The 23,483-nt window shown below is 38.2% G+C and overlaps 1 protein-coding gene and 1 long non-coding RNA gene across 8 annotated transcripts in view; one reads left to right on the top strand and one right to left on the bottom strand.

Moving 5' to 3' along the window:
* The window catches only part of kug (FAT atypical cadherin kugelei), a 407,027-nt gene that overhangs the window by 15,594 nt on the left and 367,950 nt on the right, over window positions 1-23,483 (top strand). The gene's annotated exons all lie outside the window — the stretch shown is intronic.
* LOC147908755 (uncharacterized) overlaps window positions 296-23,483 on the bottom strand; it is a 163,411-nt gene continuing 140,223 nt past the window's right edge. For both annotated transcript variants that reach the window (XR_015545902.1, XR_015545901.1), the window contains 2 exons: window positions 20,883-20,964; window positions 296-20,381 (listed from right to left, as the gene is read on the bottom strand). This is a non-coding gene — a long non-coding RNA (uncharacterized LOC147908755). The remainder of the gene's footprint in view (window positions 20,382-20,882; window positions 20,965-23,483) is intronic.

The following is a 23,483-nucleotide window of genomic DNA, read 5'->3' as shown; positions in this document are numbered from 1 at the left end:
TTTTTTAATACTAACTGTGTACATTTTACACTCTCATTTCTTATGACACTGTTATATCTACTGACTGTCTTTTGATAACTTATTTTCTGATTTTATATTATTTTTTACACTATACCATAGTTTATTGGTTTAGCTGTAATGTTTCTTCATTCGTGTTCTCTTCTTTATATTTGGTCTTCTTATCACTCGATCTACTAATCATTTGTGACTGGATACTTTTGAAAATAAGGATTGATTGCATGTGCAATAAGGAACGATAGTGCAGTTTTATTCGATTTAATTTTCTGAAGATGACTCAAAGTCAAACTGAAACGTTCATACTTTATTTCTTTAAATAAACAATGTTATTTTGAATTATGCACAAGTTTCGTCCCAACTCATTAGTCCTATTTTTTATATTGTTTCTCAAGAATATTTACTTTATTTATCCTAGACACATTTTTATTGTCTGTAGTGGAGCATCGTCGCTGTGATAAATTTCATCGTTTTAACGGAACAAAAACGGGAAATATAAATTTAGAATGACTGTGTATGTGTCGGCACCGCACGAAATAAAAATATCATGTGGAAAAAAATGTGGCCAAAAAAGTGAAATATATGTGATATAAAAACAAAAAACTAACAATAAATACATGAATTTAAAGACTAAGAATAAACTACATGAATGTAAAGTAAAATTCGGAGAGAGAGAGAGAGAGAGAGAGAGAGAAATTTTATAAGTAAATAAAAAGAAATATCTTTAATCGATAAAAGTTGTAATTTATATTATGAAAACTCTTTTAAAGGTATATAGTATTTCGAATAATTTCTTTTCTACTTTTTTGAGAACTGTATTATATAACGTTTCAACTGAAAGTAAAGTTGCTTCGAGAACATTGATTTATTATATTTCAAAATGTTTTTGTCCTCGAAAGAGCAATGAAATTGATCACAGACGACCGTTGTATAACGGAAACATGCGATCGCAACGATGAAATGAAATCGGCCAAGGTGTTCTACGTTAACGCAGACACCAATATATATATATATATATACACACATACATATATATATAAGATAGTGGAGGTATACGCAACGTATACACATGCAAGTAAAGTCAAACTCGACATTGTTTCCGAGCACAGACGGGTTACGTGTCCACTTGAAGAAGTTTTGTTATTTCTGGAGTATACATAATTTGTCCTCAAGTGTACGTAAGACGTCGTCTTTACATTCGGTCTGTAAAACTACGATATGATACTTTGCTTTTTCAATTCTTTGTATATGTAGCACGCAGTTTCATTATATCCTAATTACGATTTGTTGTCGTTTTCGAAAACTTGGTCTTTCCGGACACGAGCGCGAAGTTCTCCATTGATAATTTTTATTCTTACGATGATCCAAAAATATGTACGCCTCTTCTTAAGTCCAGACTGTGCAATGCAGAAATCGCGATTGTGTGCGGGAGATTGGGACTTGACCGACTGCAATCCGTTGTCAACCACGGGTATGACGTAACCGCTCATCCTCGCTTGTCCCACTCCAAATGTCCAATACGCAACCACGGTACAATTCTCGATGCAGAATCTGATGCAGGGCTTTACTCAATGCCGCGGTTATCATCATGATAATCGTTGTTGGCCGCGAATCATGACTTTTTGGCTCCAGCGACTTCGGAGCTTTGTGGGGAAATAAACTTTGCCGCCGGGCGGCGTTTAAGTTATTACGTGATCACGAGACTGATGGGAGAAGTTCCTTCCTCGGTGAGAGAGCGAGATCGTCGTCGGTGCTGTTTTTTTTTTATCCCGGGTTAATCTCAACGGCACAAAGTTTATTTCTACTTTGCTGCGGCGCCTCGCGTTCCGGACCGGTTGCGTGCGTGGGCACTTGCAAAAAAATTCGCGTGTGAAAGCACGAAAGCTCGTTAGAGTATGTATATAAATTTCTGAATCGACTTTAGGGGAGAAAATATGACTTTTGGACACGTATCCATGGCCTTTATCGAGAGAAAATTTTTAACATTTTTTTTCGCACAGTTTGTTTTTTACAAACAACGGGAAAACTAGCGTGCGGATAATTTAAATCATAAATATCAGATTACAGTGGAACGACTTCTTCGATAATCATTACGGGATTCTCGTATCCGCTGGCAAGATCCGCGGTGGCGCGTAATTGGTTCAAGAGAAAAGAACCATTCACGGTCGGACCGCACTGCCAATTATTCATGCTCGTGTCTGCCGACCGATATGCGTGATTAATGATAAAGGAGTACGCTCAACGGTAGACCACCTCGATTTCTCGCGGGTTCCGCACTCTTATGAGCCTTTGATAGCGCAGGGCTACTGTAAAGGGAAAAACGGATATCGAAAGTACGTATATGATCGTGCATCGCTTTATCGAGAATAGGTATTATAATTTTCAATATGGAGCGATATCAGAGTAGAAGCAGATAGTTAAATTTCCATATCTTTATTGTACAATGATTGTTGAAACTGTGCTGCTAAATATATTATTAAACAAAATATTTTATAAATTTTATATTTTTAAATTAAATATATATAATCAAAATAAATTCCTATCTGCAAGATAACTCCTTCTCTTGATAAATTTAGTATTTTTCAAAGTTTTAACTCTTTACTACCGACATGGCGACTGTGAAATCCCACTCGGATTTCTAAGCTTCATAATTTTGCGAAAAGTTACTTAACTCCCATGTAAACTCATAAAATGAGCACACATTTTTCGTATGAAAATTTCAAATTACGACAAGTGTATCAAAAAATATTCACGTGGTGTCATGAATGATCGAAAATTCCATCACACTTGCTTGTAACAAAATTTAAAAATCTGTTACAAGAAGTAACTAACAAATCATCACTTTGAGTCAACGATCAATAGAAACAGAGTCAAAGAAAACGCTGTTCTTTTTGTTCTAGAAAGAAGAATCGCAAAGCAAATCATAATTGCATCGAATGCAAAAATCATGTTTGTCTGCAATATTCGAAAACTATATATATATATATAAAATATATAATATACTAAATATATATAACTGTTCTACACCTAATTAACACTTAGAAAGTTTGTTTATGAGAAGCAAAGTATTTATGGATATATATGTTTTAATAATTGTTTTAAAAATGTCAGTCCTATATTAGAAAAATACACACTTTTTGTTTTTTGAATAATCAGTATTTGTTTTCACAATGGTCAATTTTTTTAAAATAAAAACTACGTAAAACTAAATTAATATTATATCCTTATACTAAGACGTTATATATATATGTATACATAAAAGTAATTATTTAAGATATTTTCCAAAAATAATGAATGGGCAACTCACGGACATCACGTCGCTACTAATATAACAAAATTTCATGTCGGTAATAAAGAGTTAATAGACTAAAATTTTTTTAAATTTTTTTTGGGATGATATTTTTTCGCAATAAATTCTTTGTTAGTATCGATATCATTAAAATTGCTTGTCGATTTAATTAATTAATTAAATTTTTAATATTACGCGCTTCAGCTTCAGTTTTAGGATTGGGTTTTGAAATTGGCAAATGATTGCTTGAACTGGAAATTTTAAGATTCACACAAAAATACTATTAGAACACCAAGAACCACCGAATATGGCCTTCACCGCTTATTTGCGTTCAAAATTTTTGAAACAAAAAGCAACACCATATCTATTGCATTATAGTTCAAGATGTAATCTACAACTGCAATTCGAAATCTATATACATGATGACGTGACGAAGTGTTGTGTCTCGGGGATAAAACGTCTTCTCGCTGCATTTGTGATAACGCGATGCGTTAATGTCCTCTTTTAGCCGCATTTACGTGCCCGTTATCGCATCGAAACGCGATGTTTAACGCTACTCGCGGCGGTAAGAGAACGAGAAAACGGATCGCGTGGAAGCTGCAGATCCTCGGATCCTCGCGTCGGATTCTCGCGATAAAACTGCGCGCGAGGCTATATTGCTGCGAGTCATGACAGCAACGGCGTGGAATCCGACGAAGCTGACCGTACGCGCCGACCCAGCTCTCCGACTGTAATCCACCATCATTACCGACATCACAGAGGGCTCGTTAGTCTCATTTATATTCACGTTCCTCTCCGCTGCAACTTATATCTCGCGAAGAAGGAGGAAGTTAGAACATCGACTCGTCTCGTGTGGTCCGCATTGCGCGCCGGGCAATGTCCTTATACCTTCTCGCCGCCGCTGCTGACGGGGCGCTTTTAATTCTCGTTCGTGCATCTTGTCTCGCCGTTGACAGTTTTTAAACGGGCTGTTAACGGACTTGTTGGTCAGTAACTTAATTCGTACGAGTTAGTTGATCGTGCCAGTCACTCCTTGGAATGTTAGGAATTTTTACAAGAAGCCGATATAAATGTGGTCGTGATTTATCGATAAGATAATTGGAATTGGATTTTTGCATTGGTTATTTTTAACAGACGATAAGTAATCGGTATTAGTACGTTACTAATTGTACACGTCGGGAAGATGTATTATCTGATAATCTCTACGTAAATGACTTTGAATAGTGAGACTACTCGTCACCCTTCGGATGAAGGTACGTATTACTGTTAGCTAACGCGGGACGCACAGCAGTCATAATTCAGTACAAACGCGTAGGGGCTCACGCACGCGGAAGTTTGATTATTCCGCATTCTCCATCGTCTCTATCGTCGTCCCTTTGTATTTCACCCCTCGAATTTCCCCTCGAGGTTTGATGCAACTATAATTGGTCGAACGCGGTGGAAAGTCGATTATCTGACGAATGTTTCGACTACGATAAAACCGGAATTCGTAAAACTTTATCTCTGACATAAACAGCGGATTATCACAAATGTCGGCTTGTTATCTCGGAAATGCTTATTACTGTAGAAATTATGAAATTGCGTCCGAGAAATTCGCGCATTAAAACGTTTCTCGATAGCATATGTCTCAGCATCGTATTAAAATATATCCGAGAATATATCTTTTCGTGATATGATACGGTCGGCATTATTATATATATATATATCACTGCGAAAATATTACTCATGGAAATAATACCGTTTTTCTCGTTCTAAATAAATAGATTTTTAAAAAATCTATTTGTCTATCTTATAAACAAGATTTGCGTCTCTTTCTGACAATGTATGTAAATGGTCATTGCATGCAAGTGTACGTAGTAAAATAGCTTGAAGTGGCCGTCGCAGGTTTTCCTCGCATCGTTCGTCATTGTCGTAAGCTGCGAAACTACGCTGCGTCCCCTGAGATTCCGGAGAGAACAGAATTACGTTCCGACTTTACGAAGCGAAACTTTTCCACGCTATCCTTTTTATCGTCGTCTCTCAGTGCGTTGGACCTCGCGAAGGTCCCCGTTTATTATCGAACCACCCTCGTCGAAGCGACTGCTGTTCCGTAGGGGTGCCACGGACCCCATCGGATGACTCATCTCGCGTAGTTCTATTACGAGGGCGGCAGTAAAGACGCTCCCTAACAGCGTCGCGATGCATCTCGGACCCCGATACGCAACGAAACGGAATTACGGGAGCGCGTCGCTTTTCCATCTCGTTCCTCCCTTTCCGTGCTGTCGGTACAATTTTCGTGCCCGCGAGAAATTGTAACGTTGAGAAGAAAGACGTGAAATTCGTTATCGGAAGGACGCGTTAGGAGACGGGAGACGGAAGACGGGAGGCTGCAACGACGGTTAACTGCGACCAGCCCAGCAACGGACGGTTCCGGTACACGGTGGATGGTATTCGGTTTCCGCTTTATGTACTTCGTGGTTACTGAGCCGCTCGTGGACCGCAAACCCTCCCCCTCATTTCTGTTCTACGCGAGCCTATTCCGCCACCGTCAGTCCGGCTTTGTTGCACGAAACGACAAAAGCGTTTTGTTCGACGAGCGTGTACCTCCCCCTCTCGCGCCAAAGTTTATTATAATATTCTGCATGTACGTGTCACCGCCTGACGCCCTCGCTGTGACTATTCGCCATTTTCGGAAGGCGACAGATGTGTTTCCTGCTCGACCAACGTACAACGAAGATACGGAACCCCACAGCCTCCGCCATTCCGATTCGTGTCTGTGAAGTTAACATCTTTGTTTTCGTGTTGAAGCAAATTTGGCGTTTCATTGTACGAAACTTTCTTCATGGATAGATGTATCACTGTATCGTGTAGTGTCATTGTTGTTTTAAATTATAAAATTATTATGACATTTATTTAGTTACAAGTAATCGAATTTTTTTCTTGATTTCTATTACTTTTAGTACGTGGAAAAATAATCTTATGCAATCTTGGATATCTTACGTAATTTGGCTCATTCTCTCGATACATGAAGAAGGTCTTAGCTAAATTTCTCGCAGATACCCGATGCAGTTTGCAGGATCTCCGGCAAGTTTTGGCTGTGTGCCAGCGGGAATGCCGGAAACGTGATTAATTAATTACTTTCAACATTGTCAGAATTTCATGAGGAGACGCCGTGCTCGATTCTCCGAGAACCACGATCGATTTCTGCCATATTTAGAAACTATCGTTTCGTTGAGTGTTCAACAGGATATTATCGGTGGGATTTAATTGGCGCGTGTTATAAAATTAACTAACAAGGTTTGTTGTAATAGATTTTAGCAATTCAGCTGCGTGTTAATAGTGAGCAAGCGCGATCGTCTCGCTCTCTTCGTTCGCATCATAATTTATATCCTACAGACACGGCCGAATTCATCGATGAAAATAGCACGTAATTGATAAATGCTCGCGTGTGAAGCTCAGAACTGCGGGTACGTGCGACTAACAAGACATTCATCATCGTTTAATAATCTTCCTCGCCTGCCTCTCGTTCTGCGCCATCTTGGATAAGGTATTACGTTACCACGCGTGGTTCATTTGCCAGACACGACGAGCATTTCTATGAAGGGTTATCTTATCGTGACCACGCGTATCGAGTCGCTTGGTTTAGTCTTAGCCTGTTACTGGAGATATTTACAGCGACTGATAGCGGAGGCGCCATATCGATAGCGAGGATCACGATTACCCCCCATATTCTTTAAGCCGTCAGTTTAGTCTCGCTTCACGTTATTTTTATCAAATGCACGAGTTAAAAATCAAAATATGCGTATCACTATACTGCACGCGCTTTCCTTTGTCTATATAATAAGGCAAAAACTTGAATTACTTTCTATAACTTTTAGAATGAATCTCATTTTGAAGAGTAAAATCTGATTCTTAAAGATTGAAAATTAAGTCTCTTTCAAAACTGACTTAATTTTTTACTCTTCAGAGTGAAATTCTATTTCAGAGAATTGAGAGAGATTAAAGAAAAGTACTCGAGGTTACGTTACAATAAAAAATATTAAAGGACATTATTTTGATGGAATTTACAGATATGACGTGAAATCTGATACTTTTCTACGGCAATAGATCTGTTTTATTTTACGGAAGTGCCTACTGCGTGCGCTTACAAATTGCTAAAATTTCATTCTTTTCTCCAACATCATTGTGCACAAATATTTCACATACCATACGTGGGTCCGTCATTGAATCTTAGATTTTAATCTCGCTTTGTTTCAAACTGACAAGGTCACTGTTCACAGTGCGACCTCGATTCGCCACTGACTCGTAAGTTTTATTTTTAGGTCGAACGTGCCTTTGCCGCCTTCACCTTCGTGGGCGGAGGGAAAATCGTGGGTTCAAGATCCCATGATAAACTTGTAATAAACTTTATGCGCTCTCGTGTTTCTTACGCCGTCGGCAATTTCACTGTAACTGTCGGTCAGCTTCGCAGATAGTTCCGCATAAACGTAGCGCGTGCGTCTTCGGTATCTTCATTCACCGATGTCACGAATCGACGCGGTAACTTCCCGCGGAATGCGGGAATATCGGGTTATGACCGAAACGTGTTATTCGAGTCGCTGATATTACGACTTCCTGAGGAAGCAAATCGCGTGCACGAGTAATAAGAAGTCTCGAAACGACGCTGATTATTTTGGCAGGAAGCATAGTAGTCGCCTTCGTATGTAGTTTCGCGTAACAGTATACGTCAACGAATGCTTGTGGTTCTTGTTATTACTCTATAATTACCCGTTGGTTAACTAATATTATGATCTAACCGATATTAAAATGAAAATGGCACAGTCAATAACATAGTATTGTATTATTATTATTATTATTATTATTATTATTATTATTATTATTATTATTATTATTATTATTATTATTATTATTATTGCTGGTATGATGCTGACCTATCTCACGCGCGATCACATTTGCGTCGGCACGTTTTCACAGTTTGGATTATATTGCGAATGATCATTCTGCATTATCTCGATTTATCCCGGTATCGCGGACGTGCCGCGAATGAGCCTTTAAATCGCTAGCTCAATGAGAAACTCCGCAGTTCAACGAACGATTTATGACGTAGTCACGTTATCCGAAGAAACGCGCGAAAAAGAAGGAACACTTTTTTTCGCTCGGGTCTTTACAAATCTGGCCCGAGTGTGGCACTAAGCTCTCACCCGAAATCCGTGCGACGAAAGAAGCGGTCCAACTGCCGTCTCGAAGGAACAAAGTTATCTCGTTTCGCTGCAAATTGCCTGGACCGCGATGGTGCGAGTTCGTTCTGTATAGAGAGCAATTCGAGTGTGCAATGTCGGTGGACACCATCGAGTTACCACGAATACACTAATCTCAATTCCGTGTAAGAGGGGGGGGGGGATTATACGAGTCCCCCAATTTTCAGAACCTTGAGGCTTATACATACCATCTACCCTCCGTACTTTTAACCTGCTTATTACCAACTTTTGGACACGTCTGAAATGGGGCCTCCGTAATTTTTGTTCGGCGTAACGTACGACCGAAATTTTCTCCGGTGATTACATACGCGAATAGTGTGAGATAAGTATAATCTCCAAGCAATACAAGCACCCCTCTTCCATCATCTCAGGATAATACATACCACTTACGATATATCTAAATTTTTGTTACCAAACTTTTTAACGATATGTCTTACTTAAAGTTTGAGAAATAAAATAACACATTAAATATTTTTTATTTTTTTACTAGAATTATAATTATATATTATTTCAATTATTCGTTTAATTGTATTTCAGTTTTTAAAGAAATAAATCTGACGTACTTGAGTGATACATTTGCGATATATCTTATAGTATATTTGTCTATAATAACAGAGCCAATTGATTAATAATTGAAACAACAATATTGTGATACATGATCTATAAACATTATAAACAATTATACTTGGATCGATTGTTTTTATAGATTGGCAAATGCCTATAAAGCAAATGCCTATTAGACAGGCTTGCAACATTTTGTCTGTCTCTTTAACGTATTTATCATGGAATATTCAGGTATTTGCGGTTTATCTACTGGCGTATTTACAAGAGGAAATGCGTGCTGGTTGAATGGTAATTAATATTAACGTGTGACCACAACATAGCGTACCAGTTCGATGAATCAACCCGGGAAGCAGCCCTATTGTAATGGAATATCTCTCTCCACATGTAGGCACTATAATGCAGGTTTACCGATTTTGTGTCTATGAATATGTATGTAGTCTTTCCACTACGCTTTGTTATTTGGACGTTTATCTGATATAGCACTTAAATGAAACCGAACCGGGTACACCGCTTGATTCTGCATTCCATTAATTGAACGTAAGCCTCATCGTGACTCGATTAATAACATCAGTAACTAGCAATATGACTTGGATTAAACGATTGCGCAAATTAGAGACAATTACATTTAATTTAACCTATTCATGTATTAGACAATATGATCGGTCTTTTTGTCGTCGATGATTGTTACGTTGATTTGTATGGGCAATCGGTAATTTCTCTTCTACGATTCGATTCCGTAAAATCAATCGTGAATAGGTCAGTTTCTCTGAGATTCCAAGTACGGGCACATTTCGATCGTCAACGGTCGTCAAAGTTGTCACTCTCGGCTCGTAACTTCAGGTCTAGCCGTTACGGTTGGATTTGCTTTCACACGTAATAACGCAGTCTGAGCGTAGCCATTTGCTCTACAGACCTGTAGATATATACTCGAGGGCTCTTGTAGGCACTTCGTCGAAGTCTCCGCAAATATGATTTCATGGTCTAAAGTCGCTTCGCAAACGACCGCTTCATCAAGAAATTACGCGTGGGTAGTTTCGCCTGGAAGTTGCTGGCTGACGCAGCAAACCGAGAGATGTGGAAGGACATCGTGTGAATCGCGATCACTTTATCGTGAAATGCTTTATCCAGTGAATATCGCGACATGTGACATGCTTGTAAAACGTGCACGTGTTCAACTTATTGTTTTTAGACGAAATAATAATGTATGTTATTAATAATAAAGTTTACAATTTGTGATTCACCAAAAATCGTGTAAAGAATAACAATGCGTTAAAAACTTTAGAATGTTGAATTAAAAACCATGTTCAGACTGCAAATTGGTCTATAAAGTTCTCGCAGCACTTTACAGAAAGATCATGAATTGCTGGACGCCGATTTAACGCTTAAGTTACTACTACCTCATTAAAGCTGAAGAATTGTCTGTCTCTTGAATAAGAAAATAGAGCGAAACAACGAGATCACTTCTTATAAAAGATATACCGTGCACTTTCGCTCTTTTCTGAGAACAGAAAACGGAGATAATCACCTGCAGTGTTTTTTATAGCATCGTTATTAAATTAATTATAATCAATTTAATTTATGATATTATTATTTCAGTTTTATAGTTTATAAATGCGTTCAAGTCGAATAGCAGCGCACAATTTTTATTATAACTGAAAAATATATATTTTTAAAATTTACGTATAAAAATATCATCTATTATTAGGCACTAAGATATATGTATAGTCCCGACCGTGTATTGGTTTTTTTTTTATTTACTTTATTCATATCAACGATATCTTATTGTTTTTTACTTACATTTAAACGCATACATTAATTAAGAAGATTAAACTCTTTGAATGTTGAATAATATATATTATTTTGCGATTTTTTGCATTTATAATAATATTTTTGCTGAATTTGAATTATTTTTATTGATTATTCTCCTCGTATGTATATTATCTATTCGTGTTGGAGAGAAAAAAAATAAAATTTTCGCCTCGACTTTCTCTCATTGCTAATTCCTTATCTAGAAGGAGACTACCGTGCTTACGTGGCGGAGATTTAGTAACGCCGTGGCCAACAGCACCGCATTGCTACTTGTGACGAATGAGGCGTATTACGCGCTAGACGCAGATTTTGCATTGCAAAAGCGGCGCGTATTCGCGCGAGGCACGATCGGTGACTGTCTCGTGTCTTGAAGTACCATAAGTCGTCGGGCGTTTCTGTTCTCGCGTGATGTTTCTCGCCGGTCTCTACGTGCCGGTAAATAATTGCAGAGCGCCGGACGGGCTTACAATGGGACCGTAACAGCTGCCTCGTCGTTTTCTTTCCTTCCTCTTCTTCCGCTCATGCTTTCCTCTTCGTCCAAGTTTCATCTTTATGTAGCTCTTAATTCCATTATTAATGTTTAACCCATTGAAATTCTTCGATTTTTATTCTATGAATAAACCAGTATTAAATGTTTCAGTCTCATTAATTTTGTGATAAACGTAGCATAGCTGATAATTAATTAACTAATTTCCCCAACAACATTTAGATCATAATGCAAATAAATTTGCATTGAAGGAGTTGTTGTGTAGTATGATGTAATATGTAGTTGTAATGTAACAATCTGTAGTATATTTGAATAATTTTGTGGAGATACCAAACATAATTTTCCATTTATAATCGTGCATTGTTCTTCAAGTATTTGAAGAGTGATATACATATGCATATATGAAGAATTATCGCGAAGTACTATACTGATTGTGAGTCTATTTAAAATTCACAAAAGTTAAAAAATGTGAAGCCATTATATTTATGCAAATCAATTTTCTAATTGATATTTTAATATTGATTATTCTTAGAACTTTTTAATAAAGAATTTTTTATTCGATTCATAAATAGATCTAATTGATTTTTCTTGAGAATTACAACAATGAAAATATACAATATAAATATCTATCCGTAGCAAATGTGATAAACGAAGTGAAGTAAATTTCAGTCGACTGTCTTTGTCTACCTGCTCTTACTCTGGAGGATGTATTGTCACGTTCGTGGCATAACAGACAGACTTTCATTTCTGCGAGTTGCTTGTTTCATCTCCACAGAAATTCAAGAAAGCTCGGGCCATCTCAAATTGCGAAAGCTGCATGCGCTACTTCGCCGAAGCTCAAAGGAAGAATGTAACAGTCTCTTGAAATATTTATCTTGAGATTGTACAAAAGTCAGAAGGGCGTTACGGCAACCGATTTTTTTTCCTTTCGAATGTTGCATGACATTATGATGTGAATAAGAGAAGTGTATTTTGCTTAACCAACTGTTCAATGAAAACAAGAATGTATTTTCTATTTTTCTGAGATGCAATTTTTATAGCGGTTTGTTTGCAAATAGGGGAGACTGGGATTAAAAGTATTAAGTAAAACGGATAAGTTTTAACACTTGCATTAAAAAAAACTTACATTATAAACAAAATACAAAAGCGTAAGAAAGAGATAGAGTTTGCAGTTATTTTTATTACAAACTTATATCTTTTCCTTTATTTTGTTTATAATGTTTTTTTAATGTAAGTGTTACAATTTATCCGTGTTACTTTTATCCAATCTTCCCTATATGTATATGATATGAGCAATCATGTTGAGAAAAGTTTCTGATTGAAACTGAACGAATGAAAAAATTCTAATCATATCAATGAGAAAATTCTGATTTGTTCATTTTTAATCAGAATTTCAATGCAACCATACTCTTCTTCTAGTGCATAAAAATCCACAAATGGCATAATTACATAATGGTAATTCCTTCGTTGCGGATCCCTTCGTACTATGGTCATTGAATATCGCTAGGATTAGTTAGTTACCAGCAATGCTATATGTTTATCGATCCAAGGAATTATCGAATCACCGCAGGTGCAAACATCTCGACTTACTAGTAATTAATCATGCGGTGTTTGATATAATTAATACTGTATCTACATCATTGATGACACGAAATTTCATTGTCTTCGATATTTAGTAATATCAATTTTGCCGTTCACATATCTCGCAATTCAAAAGAGTTTTAATTTAAGTGATATAATAAGCACAAAAATTGTGAAATTCGTCCTGTAAATTGAATCTATGAAATTTATTCTAACATTTCTATTATTACGATTAATTGGCAAATATATTCGTTGAATTGTGTTGTAAAATTGTATTCTTTTATATATATATATATATATAGAGAGAGAGAGAGAGAGAGAGAGAGAGAGAGAGAGAGAGAGAGCTTTCAAGATAAAACTGATTAATTAATACTTTATTAATTGTATTTTGAAGCCAGGTAACAATGCATGTAGAAGAGTGAATATTGAAACTCTATGTTTAATATTTTTCGCTCTGGAGTGCATTCAAATTCCCATCCGAGTGTTTCCCATATATTATATTATCTTTGTTTAATTCGGTGAATAACAAGGATAAAACTCATATAAACTCATCCAAGTAGGACTGGGATAGAAATCTGAACCATTTAGATTAGCCTGAAACACTCTTAATTCTGTATTGCGTAATATAATACTTTTAAACTCGAGGTACTAATTTTTAATTCTAAATGAAAACGATGTTTCGAGTTATATACTAATAGGAGGTATTTTTGCTATGTCGTAGGTATTTTTTTTAGTATATTAGCACCAAGTATGAAATACATCAAGTAATAATGAATAACCTCATAAATGAATATATAACAATTTGATTGGAGGTATTAATTTGGTGATATTTTTCTTTTTGAGGGAAGAGGGAGGAAGGGAGGACGAGAGGGAAAGGAAAGAGACAAGAGAGAGAGGGGACGAGAGGGAGGGAGAGAGAGAGAGAGAGAAAGAGAAAGAGAGAGAGAGAGAGAGAGAGGATGCAAGGCTTTTTGTACATACTCCGTGTACGCCTCGACATTACAAATGTACTGCCTGTATTTTGACTATTTTTAAATGACAATTGGCAGCAATAGAGCTACTCATATGTCATGAAATCAATTTCGGTACGATTATATATCGATGTTAAGTAAAGTAGTGATATTAGTCCGATCGGATAGATGATCGTAAATTTTTTCTTGTTACAAATGGAGAGCTCGATTTCGATTAGGTATTATTTTTCTTCCTCTTATATTTGATGATGCTTATGTCTCTTATAATTTATATAAGATTTTTATTTCAATGTTACCTCTTATTTTTGACGATGCGAGTTTAAGAATATAGGATGTCTTTGTTTAATTATATCCCTTTAAAACATGACAGAAATTGATTGTATCTATCGTGTACAATTACAGATAGAAGATTTATAACTTCCGTAAATCTAATATAAGCAAAATGCCAATAATGGCCAATTTTATCCGATTTTGTTAAAAAGACATTCAAGATTCTAGTTAAATATGTATATGTAAACAAGTATGCTTTCCAAAGGTAAGAGTTTCAAAAAGCGCAATAAAAATGCAAGTTTGTATTCAAATAAAATGATAAAGTTAAGAGCGCGTGCAAATCCGCGTACACTAGGAACTGTGGACAAGAATGTGAAATTTTCTTTGAGAATTCCACGCCAAGTAAAAATATAGTAAAATACAAGTTCTTACATTTACACAAAGTTTAGAAATCCACACTCTTGTGAGATTTTAAATGAAATACGCGCGTAAGAGTGTACATGTAAAGGTAACAACAATCTTTGGAGTGTAACGAATTTACCTTTGCGCAAATCTACGTTTAAGCATGAACGCAAGAGTGTGTAATATTCTCTTGTATGTTCATTCTTGAATGACGCTGCCATGATCTTATGTCTTTTTCAGCTGTACCCTTTACTGTACTCCTGACATGCGAGTAAGATCGTATAAAGCAGGCCTGTCCTATTTTAGCCCCGGAGTCAAAATGCAAAGCCATCGTAAAAAAAATCGTAAAAAAATCAGTGTAAGATTTTGTGACCTGTAAAGTGTTGATACGCATCCGAATAACGCTTATCAACACTTTACAGTCCCTAAAAATCTTACTCATTGAATTTTTTTCGCGTCGATGGCTTTACGTTTTAGCTTTGAAGCTCAAATTGGACAGAGATATAAAGTCTAATGTGAACCTCTGCGACTGTCGGTAAATATTCATAATATAATAAATACAAGTTGTAACTAAATGGATATACTTAGCAAATGAAGTTGAGACAAACATTTCGAGTCTCGATTTGAATCCTCTTCTGTTGCAAAAGTCAAATACAAGTGTAATTGACTATTTGACATTTGCACTGACGAGGACTCAAATCTAGAATCAAAACGTTTGTTTATTTTAACTTTATCTGTACTGAGAGAAATGAGTTTGTTATAGGAACAAAAAAAAGAGATGACAAATGTGATAGCTTAGTAGGAAAATGGTTTGATTAGTTACTATCGCGAATAATTTCTCATTACATTCGTTAGTGTAACAAATCGTTGATATAAAATAAAATAATTAGTATTACTAACAAATAAAAGTCTTCAAAAAAACAGATTTGACAAATTGCTTCTGTTACTAATAATATGGTTGGAATAGCAAACTAGCAGCATTAATTTGTTGTTACTATAATTACAAATCATTTGTTAAAGATACTGGTAGCTAATTAAATTAACAAAATCCTCAGTGTGGTACATCTTAATTGGTTGTAATTTACATCTGTATCTATCGAGTTATGTATATTTAATTTACGCATCAATATTCACGGTGGTTCACTTATATTTTATTTGTATTAAATTTGTTCTTGGAGTCTCTCTCCCTCTCTCTTTCGCTTTCTCACTGATATCACTATTTTATCTTATTCCAATCTTACAAATCCAACACTGTATATAACTGCCGTGTCTTTGTTATTAAAACTCTCGTTATTCTCGCGAAAGTCGAATAATCCTCGGGACTCGCAAAATGACCAATTATTGCACCAATTATCTAACCGGTTTCTGCTTCTGCATGTGTGTTCGGCCGCGTGAAAGATACAGAATCGTTGCGCTTTGATAGCGGTGTTAATTAAACAAGAGAAGACCGCGTGAATTCGCATATAACGGCCAAATTCGCATATAACGGCCGAATTCGCTGCGAATTCCCATGGAAACTCCGCAGCCGCCGCCGGTGGTGTCGATCGGTCGGCACTAACAATGCTCGGTGGTCCCTACATATATACATCGGTTTGCTGCAAACTGTGTTTCGTATATGGAGGGGCTTTACACCCCGCAGTGGCCGAATAGGCGACGGACAGATTGATCGCTGCTTGTTTGTCGGTAATGCGTTGTGTTACTCAAAATTTACAGGGGATGTGATTAGAGTTGTTTAACCATGCGTCACGCGGGTCAATGATGTGAGTTTTCACGGTCACAACATTCGCAAGTCACAACCATTCGCATAATACGAATTCACAGTAGAATTTTCAGGGAGCATCCGTAACTTTCGCATCACATTCTTTTCTCCTTTTGACCAGCGCAAGTTTACGAAAGCAGAGAGCGAAACCGTGACAAATTCTCGGCGTCTCGCTTATCCTCGGTCACACCTTGGTCGATTATCGCGATTCATTCGATACGTAACGCTGTAACAGCAGTATCGTCGCAGCGCGAAACCGCGGCATCAGCATCGGGCGCTTATAGAAGCAAGTCGAGCGACTTAAGGAGGGAACGTAAATCGCCATTACGTGGCCGGCATGCGATCCGTTCTGCATCTACGGCATCAGGTAGTACCGAGAGTCCAGATTTACACACGTATACGCGCCCATTATATGAGCGTATCTAGCTGTATGCTCGAGCAAAGTGGATATCCCATGGTTTATGCGAGCAGGTGGAACGTGTGCTCTCGCCCGCGCAGCCGCCGTAACCATCTCTACACCTTCCCCTCTCGATATCTACTCAGGACGTAGGTAGGTAGGTTGGTAGGTAGGCAACTAACTAACTAACTGAGTACGCCACATGGCGTGACCAGTGTCGTGTATTACGTATGTGATGTCAGTAGATGCAGCATTCTGGTATCCTTCTTCGTGCCCAACCCTCGTGTAACGTGTACATGCACGTTCGATGCCCGGGGGAGGAAGGGGCAGGTGGGAAGCCACCGATATAATAGAGTCCGACGTGAACGGATCTCCGGGGGGTTCTCTGACCTTCCCCTTCGTGGGGGTCACGTGACGCTCTCGGCAACCGTGTTATTCGGTTTAGACCGTACGCTGGATGACTGTACCGGTGTTCCTCTCTCGTATACTCTCGACCTCGTGTCCGAGAGGATTACGATGCTACCGCCGCCGCTGCTGTACGGCCTTCCGGCGATTCCGTTCAACAAAACCGGTTGCTTTGTTCTTTGTCGCTGTTACACTTGGCATTCGTTAACGTTGCAAAAAGGTGTGGCGACGAGAAAAGCGCACGCCAAAGTGCTCCGAACTCATCCGTGCGTCGTAATTACAGTCCGACGATCACCGCGCATTTACATCGCGCTGCTATCGCGGCAACTTTGTCCAAACACAAATTATTCATTGTCGTTGCAGCAGGAAGCGACTCTCGGGCGGAATTCGAAATTACATGTTAAATCAGGAAGGAGCGTTCTGGCAGATAATATGCAAATGCGTCGCCTCTCCTCTGCATCAATACACGGGAAATTTATTGCCAGCGGATTTCATCGAACTACATGTGGAACCATTGATTCTCTGTCGCTGTGACTGACGATTATGTGTTCGCACGGTCGGCAAGGAATTATTTAATATAATAATAAAAATAATTATGTGTATCCGGTCTCCGTCCCTTCTAATAGTATTCTTTTAACAGTCACGTTTTGAGTTTTATTTGTTTAAACGAATATAAGACACCACAGAAGTCAAACAACTATTCGCCCTGGACGTTCTGTCCATTGTTTCCGATATTTATGACTTCTACCTCTCGATTCACGCGTTTAAATCAAACTATCTGGTTGTACCAGTCTGGCGTGTGATACGGCATGGCTCTACACAGGCTCTATACAGGCGAGAACCCTTCGACAGAGACTTGCGCTTAATCAAGTCACATGTAACGCGCGGACTCTCGGGCGAACACAAGCGGTGCCGCTTTAACTAGGCATGAACCTTGGGCTTACCCTTGAGATTGTAATTCTATCTCGTCACGGATCGGTTGCCCCATATGTCACCTTAGCCCTCTCGTGTCACCATTGTGCCGACTCCTCCCACCACCTTGTCCTACATCTAACATGCGAGATCTTAACAATACGAATCATGGTTTACTATTCACGCAAAAGTGAAGTTAGGTACATTTCATGTAGGTTATCCTACATAAAATATCCTACTTAAATATAGCATAATATAAGATTAATGAGCATCCGAAATAAAGTTGCCATATTGATTTATATAATATTGTTATTGGTCCAGACGATCTTATGTTATGCTTGTGCATTCTAGTGGGAGTTCTTATTCAATTTGTATGATGTCGAAGATTAAATTCGAATCTACAATAGTTATTTTAAGTCTTAAGCCGTAAGAAATTGATTAGTCGAATGAGAGGAGAATAATTGACTATGAGTCGTTTATTTCTTTGTGTTTTAAAAACCTATTGTAGATCCGGGCTGGCAGGCAGACATTAGTTGTAAATTATTTTATATCCTGCGCCATTGATAAATATTTCAAACTGACCAAAATTGTATGCACCGATACCTACCTAGAAATGCCCAAGAAATATCCAATTTTTATGCCCATTAATGCCGATTAATGCCTTAGTAATATATAATCTCGTACCGTATTATAATACACAATTCTTTTAAGTAATGTCTAAATCTACCGCAATGCCCTCAGCGGTTTACCTATACTCCTCAACTCGAAGAGTATGAAAGTTAATCACGAAACACGAAAGTACCTCGCGATCATTGTTTGAGACAATTTTGTCCTCTATTCTCGACTGAAGATCAAACGCGAGATTAGACCTGTCATACTTATTATCCTGAACAATAAGAGATTCGTTATTTCATTTCCTAAAGCATCCTTTAATATCGCACTCGCAATTGCGCGAACAAAGGCGCTTTACATGCTCGCATGGAATGGCATGAGGTCGGGTTGCTCTTCAGTTCCTTGTAATGCGGCTTATACTGGATGTATATACGCGTGAATGCGCGTTCGGACGTACTGCCTGCCTATACTGTTGCTAGTAATTCTGACGATATCGTGCCGTACCTTCGCATTCGCGGTGCAGTGTTACGAGGGCTGGACTAATACGGCATTCCAGCGATATCTCCGCACCGCGAAAGGGTAGAATTGAAATAGAAATCCCGGAACTTTGTAATCACGCCGCGTCGACACCTATATGTTTTACGATAGTGAGATATGTGCGAAGTGTATTAGAATATCGATAGCCAGTACACCGCCTATATATCTCTTTTTATTTTGCGGCTATATAATATACGCGAGTTCACGATCGCGGAAATCGTGCTGATGTAGTAACCATAAATGACACGTGAATAATTTATCCGAAGAAATAATAATGCATAAAGGAGCTGTAGGACTTTTCGTTACACGGCTTGCCTTTTAAACTACAGTTTCTGTAACATGCAAAGCAATTGTCATGACAATTTGCAATAATTATTTATTTTTAACGCGTTTAAAAAGTTATAAATCAAAAGTTAACGCAAATAAGTGAAGAGTGCCTACTAATATTTTTGTGTGAATTTTTTCAAACAATTTCTAAACAAATTGCCGATTATTCGCTGGTCTTGAAACACTGTCTATTAGAACGAAACTAGAGTACGTAGCATCGAATTAAATTAGAGACAGATTAAATTGACAAGCAACTCAATATTACTGACGCTAATAAGCATCTTTAAACCACCGTAAATAACTTGAAAAAGTTGAGTTTTCTTATTATTCTATTAAGACGCTCATGCGATATCGATATATCGAAGACTGTGAAAATTTGCAAAATTGCACGATCTTGCCGCTCTTTGTAATTCCGTTCGCTATTCGCTCCGTCGAACGTAGCTTCACTCTGCGGCCGTCCGGGATCAGGCCGTCATGCTCGACGGAGCGAAGAAATGCACGCGCCCCATTGATTTATTTATTGTTGAGCGCGCGACACTGACGTGCGCGAGCGGCTCATTCGCAGAATTTTAATTGCCTAGATAAAACCGTCGTAAAATCATACGCACGTAGAAACCGATACACACGCATGGAACCGTACGCGTATGTAGACACGTATACAGCACGCTGGAAGACAAAGAGTATCGCGTACGCGACGGTGCACGTCTTCGCCATGTCGTTCATCTTCCGGACTCGCACACCGTGAGTACAGCAGCAGCAGGAGCAAACAGCGGCAGGAATGAAAGCTGCATTTGCTGCACGGCCGCTCTGAAATCATAAAACCTTATTACACGACGGATTCTGCACGTAGCTTCTCCTATGTACGTCTCTTTGTCGCGCGAGCACGAGCGCACCGCCGCGGATTAACGAGCTCTATGAGGTTTAATGCGACCCGGTGGACGTTTTTGGAGAGAACCGAATTTCGTCTGTGCGTGCATTTTTCTCGCATGCGAGTAACCGGGGATGAGGCGACGTCGACGCGACGTAGACGCGGCGACGATTGTGATACGCGCGAAATTAATGATAACGCGCATTTGAGCGTGATTAATCGCGGAATTATAATGGTCACGATAATTAATATTACGAGTCTCGTACGTGATAATCGATCGTGTTAAGCTATTGCGAAATTACGTCTGGAATGAATAGCGTTGACGTGACAATTGGATTTGTTTTACATGGGACGCGGAGAACCAAGAACCGACGTTATAATATATTGTATACATGTGTGCGTTTATTCTAGATTATGGCAATGCCAATTAAATTACTCACCTCGGAGTTATGATAGGAATAGCTTGAGGTTAAATCACTTCGCGTTCTTTATCATGATTTTGCTCAATCTGCATTAAAATATCTGTAACAGACAGACGGAAGGAATTCACAATTAATTAATTGCTTTAATAATACACTGGTTATTTTCTTTTATTATTTAAATTATTCCATATTTTTTTTAGAACTTTGTTTTTCTTTACAGAAAGCTGTGAAAAAAAAATTTTAACGTTTAAAAATAAGAAAGATAAATGCAATGGTAATCTGATAACCGCGCGATATAAACATGTTCTATATTGCTATTACTTTTTAATTTAATTGTAGTAAAAATAAAACGTTTCATTTTTATGTTTATTTTAGTAGTCTGTACATATAATCGACTTCTATCTATATATAATAGTCTATATCAGCGTTTTCCAAAGTCTGGGTCTCGACTCACTGGCGGGTCACAAAAAATTTTAGAATGATAAATTACACTTCGTGTAGCTATATAAACTTGCGCGCGCGAGCGCCCTTTCACGACTTCGTATGTGTATAAAGTTGAATTTTCAGCGATACTATAAATAAAACCGATGGTAGAAATAAAACTGAATTTCAAAATAAACTACAAAAATTATAAAATTTTTTGCGCTTAAAAATGACTTGTATCGATATCAAAGTTGTAGAAGAAACAAGCGTATTCTTTACACAAACCTTATTATTAGATATCTGAGAAATACATTTATAAAATCATATTGAATATATGATAAAAATATAACCGAATTTCAAAATAAACTACAAAAATTATAAAATTTTTTGCGCTTAAAAATGACTTGTATCGATATCAAAGCTGATGTAGAAGGAAACAAGCATATTCTTTACACAAACCTCTCTAGATATCTGAGAAATATATTTATAAAATAATATATTTATAAATTATATTTAATATAAAATTGAAAAGTAGACCAAGTAAAATGTAGGTATAAGATAAGTGATATAAATAAATAATCAATATACTCCGCCTCTGCTTTTTCATTTATTAAAGCTAAATGGAGGTCGTGGAGATTTTAAAAAGTAGGTCGCGATTCGAGTTTAGGAAGTCCTAATCTATATGCAATCATCTAACTTAATGATTGAGCATAATTAGCTTAGCACGCGTTCGACTTTTATGCGTTCTATTATGAAGAACAAGAAGAAGAAAATTTATAAATAAAATTTGCCCTTTTTCTTGTGATTTCAATCGGCCTCAACAAGATCACGATGTCTTACCACTGCAATAGTTTGAATATTTCTCTGACCATTCATTAATTATGCAATGCCTGCCCTCGTCATCCAGCCACCTAGAGTCACGAGGATCGAGGCAATCGCTTGGCCTTAATCGTATGACCGATCGATCACCGCCGATAGACTGGCGGCAAGAGGCAAAAGTCGTAGGCGCAAAGGAGAGGAGATAGCAATGAACTTTGGCCTGATTGGGCCGCGGGAGTTGCGCGCGGACCTGCTTTTGAAGCGAATTCTAGTCGTCCTAGTAACTTTATGTTTCAGCAAACGGTACCTGAATGCTCGAATACGCACGGGCTACGCTAATCGCACGAAGTTCGCGTTCTGCGAAGTCGAACAATTAAGAAAGCAATGACAACCGGTTTTCTACGGTAGTCCACATTTATCATATTACGGTAGATACTGAGAAAGACATATGAGTACACGAAGCGAGTGGCTCATTATTCATAGAGCGATAGTTATCGAGGTGTGATACATTTTTCGTTGTCGGTGCAGCAAAAGTTGGAAATCGGCAATGTGATTAGGAAAACAGTCTATATATCATTTCGGGACACTTATCGAGATACGCGGAACGTATTTTGCGCCGCGAGAATTTGTCCTTCAACATTGCGTCAATGCAACGATTCCGAGAGATGACTCGCGATTGCGTGGAATCCCGAGATAACTCGTGCAGCATCCTCTGGCGCGGGAGATCGAACTGAATCGCGCTTCACCACTGGAATTTAATCATACTTGTTTGTCTACCCGCGTGTGACATTATTGTCATGCGCGTTCGAGCACTTTACACGCCATTTACAGCGAAGTGCAGTGAGCAGTCGGCCGATCAGCAGGATGAAACGACGCGTGCGGCGACGTCGCACCGTATGCTCGCCCGCACGTCGATTTCCCTTGACATTGCGCGTCGTGCAACGTCCGAATGTGCAACCCCGCCATGTGCGTTTCGCGCGTGTCTGCTTGCTGCCGACGCCGCTGACGGTTTCATTCACGCGCGCGCACGCGACGTTACGCACTATACTACACGCTCGCGATCTGAGGCATTCAGTTCATTGCCCGAATTGTCACGGTAGATGCGAGACTGGTCGTCCTATTTATATTCAAGACCCGTCGGTACGCCATTCAGTCGTAGTTACTGCACGACGTTTGTCGTTCCTCAAGCGAAACGGCGTTTCTACGTTCTCGCATTTCGCTTTGAACAGCTGATTTTGGTTAGGGATGAAAATAAAGTGGTTGTTAATTTTACTAAATTAGTTTAACATGAGTAGATAACGTCATATTTAGTTAAGGCGATCCTTCGTATCTAATAATCTTCTTCTATTTAATATTTCTAATCATATTTCTTGTAAA

Source organism: Acromyrmex echinatior, chromosome 8 (assembly GCF_024713525.1).
Source record: "Acromyrmex echinatior isolate Ae372 chromosome 8, ASM2471352v2, whole genome shotgun sequence".
Lineage (NCBI taxonomy): Eukaryota > Metazoa > Arthropoda > Insecta > Hymenoptera > Formicidae > Acromyrmex > Acromyrmex echinatior.
The sequence above is the reverse complement of the archived record's forward strand: the minus strand, read 5'-3'. Positions and strand labels throughout refer to the sequence as shown.